This window comes from Zingiber officinale, chromosome 7B, assembly GCF_018446385.1.
Source record: "Zingiber officinale cultivar Zhangliang chromosome 7B, Zo_v1.1, whole genome shotgun sequence".
Lineage (NCBI taxonomy): Eukaryota > Viridiplantae > Streptophyta > Magnoliopsida > Zingiberales > Zingiberaceae > Zingiber > Zingiber officinale.
In genome coordinates this window covers 106,542,076-106,559,183 of record NC_055999.1, presented here as the reverse complement: position 1 = coordinate 106,559,183, position 17,108 = coordinate 106,542,076, and positions in this window count along the sequence as shown.

Here is a 17,108-nt window from a genome sequence, read left to right as displayed (position 1 = left end):
ACAAAGAATTATATCAGGTTACGAACAAGAATTATGGTGTAGAAAGGCTCAAAGGTAAATGGAATCGTCTACGCACAAGACAACGTCTTTTTGCAGCATTGCTTGCGCATACTGGTGTGACAATAGATCCTGACACCGATAAAGTGAATGCTCCAGAGGAAGTGTGGGCAGAATTTTATCTGGTAAATACTTATATTTAATCAAATATATAATTTTATTGTATGTTTATGTATAATAAAATGCATTTTTTTGTAATCAATGGAACAGAAAAATAGAAAGGAGTATAAGTCAATACGAAAGGAAGGATGTGATCATTTTCACATTCTTAGTGAAATTTTCGGCAGGACAACTGCAACTGGTGATATGCATAGAGCTTCTACTCAATTACTTCCCACATCTGATGAAGAGAGAGAGCTCGAAGAAGCATTCATTAATAGAGGTGTCAGCTCATATGTTGAAGTTGTCGATGACGAGAATGAGGACGTTGGAGGGGAACCTAACAATCGGCGACATCGTAGTATAGAATCAACTGAGAGTCATCGACGTAAAGATCCTAAGCGTTCAAAAATTGAAAAATATGATGCTTATATGGACAAGTGGAGTGATACCTTGCAACACCTGAGTCAAGAATCTATTGCTAGGCAAAAATACCTGGATTTGAGGGCTGCTAAGTTAGAACGCGAACAAGAAATTTCTTCCTCTACTGGAACGAGCGGGTTCAGTGATCCTTACTCTATAGACATGTGCATGCAGATTTTAAATCAGATGGATGACTTATCTACTCAAGTTTACACAAAAGCTACAGAAGCTTTCGGTAAACCTTGGCTACAAGAGGTTTTCATAAAAATTCCATCAAATAGGAGAGTTGAATGGTTGGATTGCATCAATCTCGACCATGTGTAGGGTCATATGTTGACAAGTTCATGGGGATTGCTTTTATTACCTAGCCGGAGACTTTTTATGTAATGATGGTTTTTGATTTTGTGACTTGAATGTGTAAGACATGTTTGCTATTTTGTGGATTGAATGTTTAAGACATATTTGATATTTTGAAATTTAATGTTGATGACTATGTCATGCTTTTTAAATTTTAATTATTTATTGGTTTGCCTCAATTCATAATTAATTTTATACATGTGTGCTGAGTTTAATATCGATTTATTGCAGATCATCTCAAACTCTGATGATGAATATGATGAATTAGACCCAGATATCAATTTGCTTCTTATTTTGAGCCATGCAAATGATTTTTTCATGAAATGACTCAGTTTCATAGATCTATTGATCGGATGCCTTGTCGAACGTCATCTCTTACTGGGAGGATGTATATTCAAGAAATACTTGATGGGCACCCTCAAGTTTGCTTTGATAATTTTCGTATGTCGAAACATGTGTTCGTGAATTTTTGTAGGACATTAAAAAAGATGAATCTATTACAAGATGGAAAGAAAGTTATTGTTGAAGAAGGTGTCCCTATGTTCTTACTAATCATCGGGCACAACACACGACATCGAATATGTGCAGATCGATTTCAACATTCATTGTACACTTGTAGCAAGTGGTTCAAACGAGTTTTACGAGCTGTTTGTACATTGGGCACACATATTATTCGACCATATGAACACAATGGCGTCCATCCTCACATATTGCATAATCCAAAGTGGTTTCTATATTTTAAGGTATATATTTTACCCTAATGTATCTAGTTACATTAACAACATATCTTTACTAAGACATTGTGTATTTTAGAATTATCTTGGAGCTATCGATGGAACTCACGTATCGGCATGGGCACCGACATCAATTCAAACATCTTTTCGTGGTAGAAAGGTTATTATCACACAAAATGTGATGCTTGTATACGATTTCGATATGCTTTTTACATTTGTGCATACGGGCTGGGAGGGGACAGCAAATGATTCAAGGGTGTTCATAGACGCTTTGACTAGGCATGAAAATCATTTTCCTAAACCTTGCGATGGTAAGTAATAGAAAAAATTCTCTATATATATTCATTTATGTTGGTATTTTATATTATTAATTAATATAAAAATACTATCACAGATCAATTTTATTTGGTTGATTCTGGTTACCCAAATATGCCGGGGTTTCTTGCTCCGTATCGAGGTCAACGGTATCACTTGAGAGATTATCGACGGCAAGGCAGACCAAGGGGGAAGGAAGAGTTGTTCAATTATAGGCATAACACATGTCGTAATATTATTGAGCGATGCATTAGGGTGCTTAAGGCAAGATTTCGAATTTTAAAAGATATGCCAAACTATCCAATTACTAGCCAAAGATTAATTCCACTTGCATGTTGTGCGGTGCATAATTTCATACGTCGGCATCATGCAATGGATAATTTATTTATGGAGTATTCATCTGAAGATATGCTCATGTCTGGAGTTGAAGATAGTTTTGGTGATCAAGAGCCTATTCCAATTGATCTAAGCCAAACAGCTCAGATGGGACACATTCGTGATGACATTGCAAGCCATATGTGGAATGATTATGTGGAGCATCATCCGTAATTAGCTAATGTCTGGGTTCAGCCTTTTATGGCTCTTGATTTTGTTATGAATGACTGTTATAATTGGCTGTTTTTTGTTTTTGAATTTTGGTTGGGAAGCTTTTTGTTACAATCTGTAATTAGCTCAGATGGAAAGCTTTTTGTTACAATCTGTGGCTCTTGATTTTTGTGAAGGAATACAAAAGATAGTTTTTGTTACCATTGAATATTGTGTTACAATATGTTCTATATCTGTTTTATAATTTCATTGTTCAATACCATTTCCTTGGTATAATTTTTATTTTTTGATTACATCACGTGGAAGAAACATCTATCACATTATTATTGTAAATTATGCATGCCTTTGCTTTAATGTTATGTATTGAACTATTTGAACTGTTTGTTCTATTCTGATTAGTGTTGTTCATGCACTATTTGAACTCTTCACTTGACTTATGAGTTAACTGAACTCTCTAGTAGATTAAGGTCCTCTTTTGCGATACAGAGAGTTTGGTAATCGATCAGGTGATCGATTACCAAGTTCTCTATGATTCTGGAAATGGCACAGAGAGTTTGGTAATCGATCAGGTGATCGATTACCTCGTTCTCTGTGATTACGGTATGTGATAATCGATTACGGCACGTATAAGATTGTCAATGAGAAAAACGTTTTATTGAAACATGATGTCTGAAATATTCAATTTGTTTTGGGTTCTCATTGTTTTGCATATTGTTTTCAATATAAACGTACCAAACGCATTTTCCAGTTTTCTTTTCCAGAAAATAGAATTCCAGTATATCATACCAAACACATTTTCTGTTTTCTGAAAACAGAGCCAGAAAATAGGAAAACAGAAAATAGAAAATATTTTTCAAACCAAACGCACCCTAACTTTCTCCATTTCACGAGGTTGAACGAGTTATTTTCTTTACCTTGTGTTTAGGAGGAGGACCTTCTTTCCCTTAGGTTTAGGAGGAGATGGGTAGAAAGGAGAATGATACGGTGATAAAGATAATCCTCTAAAACGAGAGTTAAATTAAGGAGAATCAGTTAATATAAAGGTCGAAGTCAAGTAGTTAAGTCATATGGTTGGCCAGAGCTAGAACGGTGACCCTGTTAGGTTGGCCGAGTGGGCTTTGTATCGTTGGTCAGATGTTAAGAGCTGATCGGACCTCCCGAGCAACCGTCCTAAGCAACTTACAAACATATTTGAAGTTAAGTACTAATTTATCTGGCCCAGTGATAACCATGATTTTGGCTATATTATTTTAAATCATAATGCATGTTTTTATTGGTTTATTCATAGTTTAATCTCACATTAGCATCATATCTCAATATCGCATTTGATTTTGGACCTAATTGCAAATTAGCTAATTTTTATGGTATTTGGTGCTAATATTTGATTCTTATTTTGTAGGCATCAAAAGGGTCATGGGCCCGATCAGATCAGGCCACATTTGGGCTCAAATCTAAGGCTAAACGAAGCGATCAAGCCTTGAAGTGTTTTGGACCGTCCATTGAAGATCAAGCAGATCTGAGCCATCCGTTGAAGATCCGGCTCATCCAACCTAATGAGGAGTAGATCTGGACCATAGATGAAGATCAGTACCTTTTGATCCAGATCTGAGATGTTTTCCACCGTTGATCAAGCACCGAGAATCTTCAGCCGTCCGATCAGAACTGAAGTGGTTTAAAAGGCAGTGAGGAACTACAGTGTTCCTGGGCTCGGCTTCCTCGCGATTTTAGCTACAGTACTGTCTTCTTCTCCGCCGCGACGCCGAGTTCCCATTCCATCTTTCCAGATCCGATGAGCTTAGATTCTTCTCCGAAGGCGATTCAGCTGCCGGCGTTCATCATCCAGTGATCAGAGGATGGCGGAAGGGAGATTTCTTCAGCCACGATTCGGGTTTTGTTTCACCGCCGCAATCCTGATCGGGGAGGTTTCCGATTAGTGATTTTCCGTATCCAACTGAGCTCAGAGGGAGGTTTCTTTGAGTCACAGATTCTTTTCCGCAATCCATTCCGCAGCTACATTGGATCGACGTGGCCGCTCGATTTGATTTGCAATTCACAGATCCTGAGCTTTGTTCTGTGGTTGGTGAGGTTATCAGACGAGTGAGAGCTTTAAGGGAGGTTTCTTGGAGCTGTGATCATTCCCTGGTAATAGCTGGAGGTTATAGATTTGTTGTTGAGTGCTTGATGGGAGGTTCCGATGGCAACTCTGTTTTCACAACAGAGTAGAGGGTTTAGGTTCCGGATTGGGTTTGTGGAATGTTTAGGTTTTAGATTTACTTATCTTTGCTTTTGAATTGTTCATGTTCATTATCAGATCTTCAGATCTGATACGTTTTCTTGCAATCTCATTTTTGTTTGATTTTCTTACTTGAAATCCCGGTTCTAATATTGTTTAGTATTTGCAATCCGAATCTTGTTAAACTTTTCAATTGGTTTGCAAATTAGTTTCTGATTTGAAGTAGGAGATCTGATTAACATTAGTTAGTTTAGTAGAGGTTAATTAGTTAGCTTGACTTTGATATCTACACTAGATCTGTTATCACTGGAATATGTTGTTTAAGGTTTTGTATGCTTGGTTTAAGTTTTGATTGTTACTATTATTCAACATTCTTTGGTTTGAGCATGTGAGTTTAATTGATGATGTTGATTATAAAGGTGAATGGAATGCTATTTTAGTTTCTACACGTTTGATTGGTGATTATATCTATTGTTACTGAAATTAGATTTTTGATTGGAACCAAGACAAGAATTCACAAACACACTTACTAGTTGCCCTTGGAAAAAAATACGACTTGGGACTCGTTGCTACAACGCTTATCTTTATGTTAAATGAGTTTCAATTTTAATTAATTTGATGTGCCAAGTGACATGAAAATGATTAACACCAAATTTTGGCGCCGTTGCCGGGGAACATAACTAGCAATGTGTGTTTATTTTAGATTGATCATTGAGTGATTTTATTTGTTAGCATGTTGATTGATTTGATTGCTTATTTTCTTTTTGTATTTTCATGTTGGTTTATTCTTGAATTTTTAAGTGCTTTTACTGTTCATATTATCATGTGTTTGAAACTTTATGCTCTAGAGTCTTCTAACATTGAGTTTTAGTGTTGTAGTGAAGAACAGGAGATTTCTTTAGCATGAATTCATACTTTCAGAATTTTGGAGGTGGAATGGAGAATTATCAGTGTTTTCAACCTGAGTATCAGTTTTACCCAAACATGGATCAACAAAATAGGTATGAATCATTTTCTAATGGTTTTAATACTAATTGGGTGGATAATTCATGTTTCAGGTATGAAAATGCACAAGGACCATTTATTGAGCCATATACAGCTTTCCAGAGTTCATATGGGTTCCAAGAAGTTTCAACATCGTTTATGCCACAATCTTTTCAACAAAACAATCCCCAGATGGATGAATCAACATGGAGACTCAAGGAGATTATGCAACAAATGAATGAGTATCAAGAGCAGCAATTCTCAAGGATACAGAATATACAGAGTCAGTTAGATCAGATTACATCATCTATTCATCAGTTACAAACACAAAATGCCAATGAAGAGATGGATTGTGGAGATCTTGTCAGGCCTGACACTGCATCTACTTCTTCATTTGATTCTTTAAGTACTTTTTATTGTTGTGATGATGTAGTTGAAAATATTTTTGATTCTACTAATGATGTTGCTCTAGATATTGTGAATAATGCAGGAAGTGAAAATTTAATTGTGGAAGATGATTTAAGTGTAGGGGAGTGCTTACTGGAAGCATTACCTCAAGAACCACCAAGAACTGAAGATGTAAGTGTAGGGACTTGTGCTACGGAGCCAAGTACCCAAGAATCACTACATGAGGATGAACATTCACAAGAACAAGAGCTTGAGCTATATCATGATGAAAAGGAGGTAACAATCACCACTCTAGGTACCGTTCAAAATGACAAGGTGAGTATTTTTTGTGATTCATCAGAAAATTCAATAGAGGTACCAATTGTAGACTTTATTAGATGTGATTCATTCATTGATATATTTTATACCCACACTAATGTTCGCCTATCTTCTTTTTACCCCACATGCGTGTGGGAGAGGTTTTCTTTGATTAATGTTGTAGGAGAACATAAGCTTCCGGAGTGGATGATTACACTGAACCGCCTCAGACCTCCAGAGAGAATTTGCAATGGAAAAATGATCAATAAAAAGAAGTTAATCGCAGACAAAGATACTCCACTTCCGACATGGATTATTCTTCTCAATCTTCTTCGACCACCGGAATGAAAGGGGAGTTGGTTCCAATTTCACTTGCTTTTGCAATTTTTAATTCATGTTTTGTTAATAAATTCTTTTTGTGCAACTTTCTTTAGTTTCATACTTTGCATTTGCATTTTACTTCCACACTTTGCTTCCAAATTTTACATTTTGTTTAGTATATAGCATTTCATTTGAATAAAAGTCTCCATGGGAATTTTCTAAGTAATATTTTTAAGACGGTAAAAGTCTCTTAAATTTGATCATCAACTTTAGGTCATTTTACATGATTGGATACTTTTCTTGCATGATATTGGTTAATTTGGTGGTGAATTCCATTTTGATTGATTGAGCTTGTTGCATAAATATTACCTAGAGAGAACCACCTTAAGCCTAATCACTATTATATTTTTGTGTGTCATGCACTCATAGCAATTGAAACTCTAGAACTTGCTTAGTTTTTTTTTTTCAAAATCACAATAGCATATGTATATGTGGTAATGAAGGATTTTGTCATTCTTGTGCCATCACAAATTCTAATTTCTTTCCTCACAATTTTCTTTAAACATTCTCATCTAGTACTTTAATCTTTGATCATCTTTGCTTGTCATTCTTTAATTGAGAGCTTTGGTTGATTTACTTGATGAGTGGATTGTTCGAGATGGATAAATTTCAAGTGTGGGGGAAGGATTTGGATTTAATCAGAGGTCTTGAATATTTTTGAGGACTTCATGAAGATTGATCTTTGATTTTTGAGCACGATATGGTAGTGACAGGAGTTCTTCAATTCATTGTTTAATGAGAGTATCAGCTAGCTGAGTTTTTCATCACACAAGCTTATTTCACAAGCTAGTTGAATTACCTCAACTCTTAGTTATGGAATTTAATCCAAAGAGTTATAATTGGTTTGCTTAAAGGAGTAAACTATGACAATGAGTTAAGTTGTTTTGTACCAAGCTTGTGAACCAAGTTTCTGGAGGCATTTTTGGTTGTATCTGAATTCTGGAATAAAAGTGCTGGAATTTAACAGAATTGCAAACTGAGATCATGGATGCAGATTTGTGAAGTTATTTTCTGTTATCAAGGAATTTGGAGTTTCAAGGAATTAGTGCCAATTTTCAACCCATTTGTTGGTCAGAAAACAAAATTGAATTCTGTGATCAAGTTGCTGAAAGTGAATAAAAGTGTGAAGCTGAGCTTTTAAACAGAAATGCACAAGTGGAGTTTGAGTATCTGTGAATATGAATTTCTGGAGCTAGATATACATGGATTTCTTAAGCTTGAATTTGAATCTGAATTCATAATTTGTGTGATTTGTTTGAAACAAGCGTTGCTAATTCATATTCTCAGATTAAATAGCCAATAGAATGATATTGAAATGAAAGTACAACAGTGAGGTTTTGAAACTGAATTCTGAACCTCTGAATCAGATAAATCTTTGGAAATTCGGAAATTGCAGAATTTTACAGCACAAGTAATTTGGTAATTCTGTGCCAATTTGAGAAGAGGATTGAGATGAGCAAGAGCTGCTGGAATATGGTAAGCTTCTCAATTATGCATTGTAAAGGGTCTTAAGAGACAAGATGAAGAAGTATTGAAAATTCTTGTGGCTAAACAGTGATAAATTGATACAAAGTTCAGAATGGGGAGAAGAAATTGGAATCTGTAGCTTACTGCACAGAATGGAGTTCAAAGCTATTGGTTCTTAGAAAAACTTGAAATCCAGTTGCTAAGTTAGTTTTAATAAATGGTTAACTTTCTTCTCCAGAGTTTTCAAGACTTTAAGGCAAGAAAATGGATATCAATTAGGAGAATTAAGCTGAAAAACTGAAGATTAACCGAAACTGCAGCTTTGATCTTGGACTGGTATTGCAGTAACAGGGAAGTAAAATTCAAGCTGAATTTTTTGTGCTAATGCAGGGATATTGAAGTGCAGAGCTGAAGATAGAATTAACAAAAGTTGAGAAATCCAGTAACTGTGAGGTTGAAATCAAGTGTAGTAGATATGTCAAATGTGGTGAGTAGAACTGAAATCACAATTGAGTTGAAATTGAAATGTGATTTCTGAAAGTCTACTGTGATGAATATAGAAAAGTTGCTGGATTGAGATGGTGTTCAGAAATTGACAAGTAAGAATGGTATATCTGATGATTAGTCCATGCTCAATATGATGTATCAAATTGGTATCAAAATCAGAAGTTTGGTTTGGAAGCAAGAATTGATGAAATCTGTTGCTGTAAGTGAACAAAAATGTGGAGCTAATTTTTTAAACAGAAATGCATACGTATGGAGCTGCTGAAATGGATTTAGAAATGTTGGAATTCTGTCTTGCTACTAGCTGCTGTAATTCTGGAATTGAGTAGCTAAGTACTTGATGGCACGCCTGGTGGGACTATGAATTTTGTTTTGCTTCTTGCATATGTGCAACAATATCAGAATCCAGATCTTGAAGGACTGAATCTGTTCATCTTTGTCACTTAAGGAATGCAGAATTTGGAATTGGTAGTTACACTTTAATGCTGAAATCAGTGACTTGTTAAGATTCTATTATCAAAGTTCTGGAATGCTTTCAGGAATTTGACAAAAGAAGCAACAAAATAATGCTGAATTGATTTATATAACAAATGGTGGTTAATTAGTGAAGAAATCTCAAGCAACAGATTTAAAAAAGGCAATTGGGATCTTGGAATTGTAATGCTGAGTTTGCATAGGCAATGTTGAATTCCAGCAATCTCTTCCATAGTTCATGCATGCTTAACTCGTAGCAGGTTTTAAGGTAGATTGTTTAGAAATGTAGCTGATGGAATGTGATTGAAGAGTTTGAACTTGGAAGTCAAAATGATCTACATTGCATGACAGATTGGAAACTGTGGAAGTTGCTGATTTCAGTTTGTGCATGCTGTAAAGAATGATGTAATCACATCTGCTGTCGATGTTCAATGAAGCTTGCATTGGTTTTTGTATCAGTTTTAAATCAGTGAATTGGAATGTTTAGAAAGGATTTTTAAGGATGATCTTTCTACCTAGTGCTAATTCTGAATTTGTTTCAGATTTCGGATATTAGAGAATTTTAATTAATATGCAGTTGTGTGAAGTGATATATGCAGTTGTGTGATTTCTGTGATTACTGAAATTGCTGAATCAATTTTGATTCTATTATTGAAGCTGGACAAGTGCGGCTAAATGTCAAACTTGTCTATTTCTGAAATTCTGTTCTTTATTGTAACCCTACAACAAGAAACCAACTTGTAAGCTATTTCAGAAGTAGACATAGGGTGAAGAAGGTTTTGGAATGCTTGAATCTGAGCACTCGGTTGGCATTGTTACTCATGAGTTATGCTATAGCCTTTAAAAAATGTATATCAGAAATGTTCCATGACTTCTCATAACTCTGTATCAGAATTTGGAGCTAAGAATGACTGAAACAAGGTAGGGAAATCAGTAATAGAAATGATACAGTGAGAATTTGTAGCTACTGGAATCTGACATTGGGAAGTAGGATTCGAAATTCATTTGGTAGGTATCATTCTACTCAGGTAGCATTTCAAGATAGAATCATTTAATCTGAAAAGATGGCAAGGAAGGATAGTACTTGCTACACAAACAGTGTGCTGGCTGAAATCTGCAGAAGCAAAATTCAGAAATCAGATGTGTTTCTAAAATTAGCAAGTGTGTGCTAAGCTCCTCCTTGCAATTGTTGACTCAATGGAAGGCTCATGCAAAGCTAGGTGTATGCAAATGAATGCATTTATATGCTGTTTGATACACAGACCACAAACAGAGCAGAAAAAAATTGGAGCTAATGGATTTTCCAGCTTCTAGATTTTCTGATTAATGGCATTCTAGAATCTGATTCTTGTAATTTTCGGTCTATACCAAGTATATACGGTTAGAACCAGCAAGAAGACTGAAACTGATGAATTAATATGTTGTGTGCCAAGTTTTGAATGTAATTTTCTGATCATTAAAGCATCAAGAGTTGGAAAAAGTCAGAACTCAAACTTTGAAATTTGCAGTGTGCAGGAAATCACTCACAGTGTGATCAGTAAAGACTCGATTTGAAGTTCTTGCTTCTCTATTGTCTTGTTTTGAAGTTGCAGTTATTCATATGCCCTTTGAAGCTGATTCCTTTTTCCGAATTTCTGAAATCTTATTGGAGAATTGATGGGAGATGATCTCTGTAATTTGCTGCAGAAATCAATGATCAGTGGAGTTGTGGCAAGTGTCATCTAAAAGCTGGGAAATCTAATTGAAGAAATCAACTGAATTCAGAAAATTTTGACATGTTTCTGAATTCTACATTTGACATATATAATGTAGCAGAATTTGTAAGTGATGTGAAATTGTTTGTGCAAATATTTCTTTTACAAACTTCAGGACAGTTACAAACCAATGGGAGCACTTGGTTTTCGTTTCTTAAATGAGAATTTCTGAAATTTTATATTTTTAGCAGCTACAATGATATGTGTTCCTGCAGGATTTAAATTTGTGTTGAGAAATGGACTAGAGAGGCAGAATTAGAACACCAATAGTTAGAGATGCATCTAAGTTGTTGGATACATGATATGTTTCATTGTCCGAGACGGCCAATGATTTAAGTGTGGGGGAGGGAACTCTTCTCCATAAGGTAATTCAAGATTATTTTGGCTTCCAAGTGATGAAATTGAAGTGGAAAAAACAGTGAAAACAGTGAGAAAATTTTGAAAAAATGGCACATCAAGAATGTATCAAATGTGGAGATAGAGTATCAAGATTCTGTGTTTGTATTCAAATTGAAGGAGAGGTTAGCTTGATACTTTGAAATGGTAATAACAAATGGTATTCATCTTTGTACACATCAAAATGGTCAACTCATCAAGTATATTCCTCCAATACTCTTATCTTCTCATTTTCTTCATTAAATACTTTTCTTTTGCCATTTTCATTCACTTTTATTGTTCTTTTTGCTTCCATTTCAATTCTTGATGATAAATTCCTTTTGATTCATGTATGCTATGTTATAGTGGTGGAGAATTAGAACATAAGCAAGCTTATGGTAGTGAAATGTTGTGAGTTGCATTGAGAGAGCTCCGCTTATATGAAATTTTGAGTGTGAGAGCTAGAATAGGTAATCCCTTGTGAGATTGCAACTTGCTTAATTTTTCATTTGGATTGAAACTACCATATCTACTGATTATTGTTTGAATTGTATTCATGATTGTTTGTGATCTTTTAAGATGATCTTAGTTAATTACCTTTTACTATCTTCTAGGTATTGCTAGGGAATTGTTGTGGAGATGATTTTTAGTTTTCTTTACTTGAACGGGACGTCCAAGACTAAGTGTGGGGGATTTGATAACCATGATTTTGGCTATATTATTTTGAATCATAATGCATGTTTTTATTGGTTTATTCATAGTTTAATCTCACATTAGCATCATATCTCAATATCGCATTTGATTTTGGACCTAATTGCAAATTAGCTAATTTTTATGGTATTTGGTGCTAATATTTGATTCTTATTTTGTAGGCATCAAAAGGGTCATGGGCCCGATCAGATCAGGCCACATTTGGGCTCAAATCTAAGGCTAAACGAAGCGATCAAGCCTTGAAGTGTTTTGGACTGTCCATTGAAGATCAAGCAGATCTGAGCCATCCGTTGAAGATCCGGCTCATCCAACCTAATGAGGAGTAGATCTGGACCATAGATGAAGATCAGTACCTTTTGATCCAGATCTGAGATGTTTTCCACCGTTGATCAAGCACCGAGAATCTTCAGCCGTCCGATCAGAACTGAAGTGGTTTAAAAGGCAGTGAGGAACTACAGTGTTCCTGGGCTCGGCTTCCTCGCGATTTTAGCTACAGTACTGTCTTCTTCTCCGCCGCGACGCCGAGTTCCCATTCCATCTTTCCAGATCCGATGAGCTTAGATTCTTCTCCGAAGGCGATTCAGCTGCCGGCGTTCATCATCCAGTGATCAGAGGATGGCGGAAGGGAGATTTCTTCAGCCACGATTCGGGTTTTGTTTCACCGCCGCAATCCTGATCGGGGAGGTTTCCGATTAGTGATTTTCCGTATCCAACTGAGCTCAGAGGGAGGTTTCTTTGAGTCACAGATTCTTTTCCGCAATCCATTCCGCAGCTACATTGGATCGACGTGGCCGCTCGATTTGATTTGCAATTCACAGATCCTGAGCTTTGTTCTATGGTTGGTGAGGTTATCAGACGAGTGAGAGCTTTAAGGGAGGTTTCTTGGAGCTGTGATCATTCCCTGGTAATAGCTGGAGGTTATAGATTTGTTGTTGAGTGCTTGATGGGAGGTTCCGATGGCAACTCTGTTTTCACAACAGAGTAGAGGGTTTAGGTTCCGGATTGGGTTTGTGGAATGTTTAGGTTTTAGATTTACTTATCTTTGCTTTTGAATTGTTCATGTTCATTATCAGATCTTCAGATCTGATACGTTTTCTTGCAATCTCATTTTTGTTTGATTTTCTTACTTGAAATCCCGGTTCTAATATTGTTTAGTATTTGCAATCCGAATCTTGTTAAACTTTTCAATTGGTTTGCAAATTAGTTTCTGATTTGAAGTAGGAGATCTGATTAACATTAGTTAGTTTAGTAGAGGTTAATTAGTTAGCTTGACTTTGATATCTACACTAGATCTGTTATCACTGGAATATGTTGTTTAAGGTTTTGTATGCTTGGTTTAAGTTTTGATTGTTACTATTATTCAACATTCTTTGGTTTGAGCATGTGAGTTTAATTGATGATGTTGATTATAAAGGTGAATGGAATGCTATTTTAGTTTCTACACGTTTGATTGGTGATTATATCTATTGTTACTGAAATTAGATTTTTGATTGGAACCAAGACAAGAATTCACAAACACACTTACTAGTTGCCCTTGGAAAAAAATACGACTTGGGACTCGTTGCTACAACGCTTATCTTTATGTTAAATGAGTTTCAATTTTAATTAATTTGATGTGCCAAGTGACATGAAAATGGTTAACACCACCCAGCGCTATGTCCGATCAGACATAAGAGTCAATTGAACATATAATTACTTCTCGGTCAAATAAAGGGTCAAGTGAAGAATGAGGTTGACTGCAATCTGTGGGGCCAAACTGGCGGCCCCCTGGCCGAGTGGAGGCCGACCGACCTATAACAGAACTCGTACATTTGTCATATCGTACTTTCTTGGAAGTTTGTGTTATAAAGGGTAGAGAGTGTCTTGTAGGCAAATTGTGTTTTAGAAGCTTTCAATCTGTCGAATTATAGAGACTTGCACATTTGCTGAAGGAAAGGTGTAAGAAGCACTTTATAATTTGTTTTTCCTTAGGAATGCTTTGAAAAATGTGCTTGTACTTTGAGACGTGTGCATAACGCAATAGTAACACTATAAAAGGGATTTCCATGTACATACAAAGATATGAGATGCTTCATATTCTCACAAGTTCTTCACTATTGTTTACCACTTCTCTCCGTCAATCAATCACTGACTTGAGCGTCGAAGAGTAGGCGAGGACCTGTTCCCTGGCCTAGCACTAAGGCTCCTTATGTTGCAGGACAGCTTGGAGTATTCATCTAGTCAACAGTGGAGCCACATTTCTAGTTCACCGCCTTCACCGCTTTTGAACAAAATCATAGAAAGAGAACTTTTAATCTCGTTTGGGAATGAGTGAATTAAGGAGATGAAGGGGAAGGATGGGTAAATCTTAACCTTGTGAGGAAAAAAAGAGGCTGAATTTCTTACACCCCAAATCAGAGTGTAAGGAAGGGGATGGAGAACACAAATAAAATTTCTTCCAATATAATCCTCTGCTAGAGTTTGAGGAGGAGATGACCGAGGCTCTCTGGACGAGCAGCAATCGTGGAGGTGACGCATGACGATGAAAGCATGCTCGAGGAGATAGCACCGGTGGTGAAGAGACGCTGCCACCTACTGTTCTCCGACTGCTTGATGGAGAAGAGGGGGCATCAACATTGGAGTAGATGCATGGCAGCACGAGCGTACTCGAGGAGGCGACGCCGGTGGCAAGGAGACAACGACTGCTCTGTGCTCAATGGGAAAGAGGAGAGCAGGCAGTGAGTGGGTTGACCAGGCAAGAGGAGTACGTCGTGTGCAAGGAGAGAGAGGAGAGCAAGGTAAAGTTAGGTTTTTAATTAAAACTTTAATTAATTGTTTCAATTAATTCTAATTTAAATGAGATATATAAATTTATTTTAAAATTATAAAAAAATTTATTGATTATATATATATTTTTATATTATTATCATTAATATTATTTATATTAATTTGATTTAATTTATTCTAAAATATATTTATGAAGATTTATTTTAAGATAATTTTATATGTTTAACCTTACTCCTTGTTTTTTCCTTCCTTTCAAATAAGATAAGATATGTTAGTTAATTAATTTTCACTTACTTATTTGAAAAATTAAATATTTTATTAATTTTTTTTCTTACCCTTCCTTTCCCTACCTTTCAGGCCTGTTAATAGGAAATTTTTGTACATGGTTATTTTAAAAAAAAACTCAACGAGTCAACGTTACTCAAAAGCTAAAAGTTCATAAGATTACTCCAATGTTGAAGTTAGGTGTTAATAATAAAAAAACTTCATAGAGCATTCATGATCGGAACTTTGTGTCAAATTGAACGACTTAATTTTACAGCGATAGAGAGTTCCTTTTACTGAGACTTGCTACACTAGAGTTATGGATTAATTTGTAGACTTAGTAAGTAGAGTAAGGGATTAATTTTTGACCGGTAAATTTTAGGGAAAAATCTCTCTTATCCCTTAGTTAACTTGACGATCGACTATAATAACTTTATGATTTATTTTCTTTTACATAATCTAAAGATGGACCATCGAAAAAAAACTCTTTCTACCCCCTAATCAACTTAGCGGTCAGTTTCCTCTTGATTTATCTTCTTTCACATAATTTGGAGATAGACTATGAGGGATGCCTAAAATGAGCATAATCAAATTATGGAGAGAATAATGAATTTTTATACCTATTGTTCATGTCTGCAATTGGTGAAAATGGGCAGCTGGTGAAGTGACTTGTTTGCTGACTACAAGAAGATCTTGAGAGGGAGTTTGAAGCCGTGAGTTAACCTGCCACGTTAAAAAAGACAAAGGAAGAAGGAGACGCGAGTAAACGGGCTAGGGCGGGGTCCAGCGCAATCACTCTGACGCTCGAATTAGTGAGATGACTAAGTGGTACTAGTCAAAAGACAATGACGAGAAGTAGTGGAGAGCTATGGGAACGCTTACCTACGTGAGAAGAAGGAACCCCTTATTTATAAGATTATTTTTCCTTGCACGAATAATGAGGTATGTTACTAAAATAAAACCCACCGTACTGGCACACTGCTGCCTTTCCCAAATTGTACCGACCACCTCTGCATATAGAGGATGGAAGCCTCTATCGTACAGGTTGCACAGAGCATCTTTTAGCAGGTCACAGGTGAATCAAGATCGAATTTTTATGGAACAATCTCTTGAAAAATAAAATTACTCTTCTCTAAAAAGACCACTCGATCAATATAATTTACTTTCTCCATTTCACGAGGTTGAACGAGTTACCTTTAATCACGTGTCAGTATGAATCTTCTTTACCTTCTGTTTAGGAGGAGGAACTTCTTTCCCTTATGTTTAGGAGGAGATGAGAGACGGGAGAAAAGAGAATGATACGGTGATAAAGATAATCCTCTAAAAACGAGGATGAGAGTAAAGATGATCAGTTAATGTAAAGGTCGAAGTCAAGTAGTTAAAGTCATATGGTTGGTCAGAGCTAGAACGATCGACCCTGCTAGGTTGGCCAAGTGGACCTCGCATCGTCGGTTGGACGTTAAGGGCCGATTGGATCTCCCAAGCAGACGTCCTTCGCAACTTACAGATAAAGTTTGAAGCTAAGTACTAATTTATCTGGCCCGGCGTCATATCCAATCAGACATAAGGGTTGATTGGACATATTACTTCTCAATCAAATAAAGAGCCAAGTGAAGAACAAGGTTGACTGCAATCCGTGAGGCAAAAATGGCGGTCCCCTGGCCGAGTGGAGGCCGACCGGCCTACAACAGAACTCGTACATCTATCATATCGTACTTTCTTGAAAGTTTGTGTTATAAAGAATAGAGAACATCCTGCAGGCAAATAATGTTTTAGAAACTTCCAATTTGTTGAACCATATAGACTTGCATGTTTGCTTAAGGAAGAATACTTTAAAAAATGAGTTTGTACTTTGAGATGTGTGCATAACGTAATAGCAGCACTATAAATCGCATAACGCAGAGGTATGCGATGCTTCATATTCTCACAAGTTCTTCACTACTGTTTACTACTTCTCTC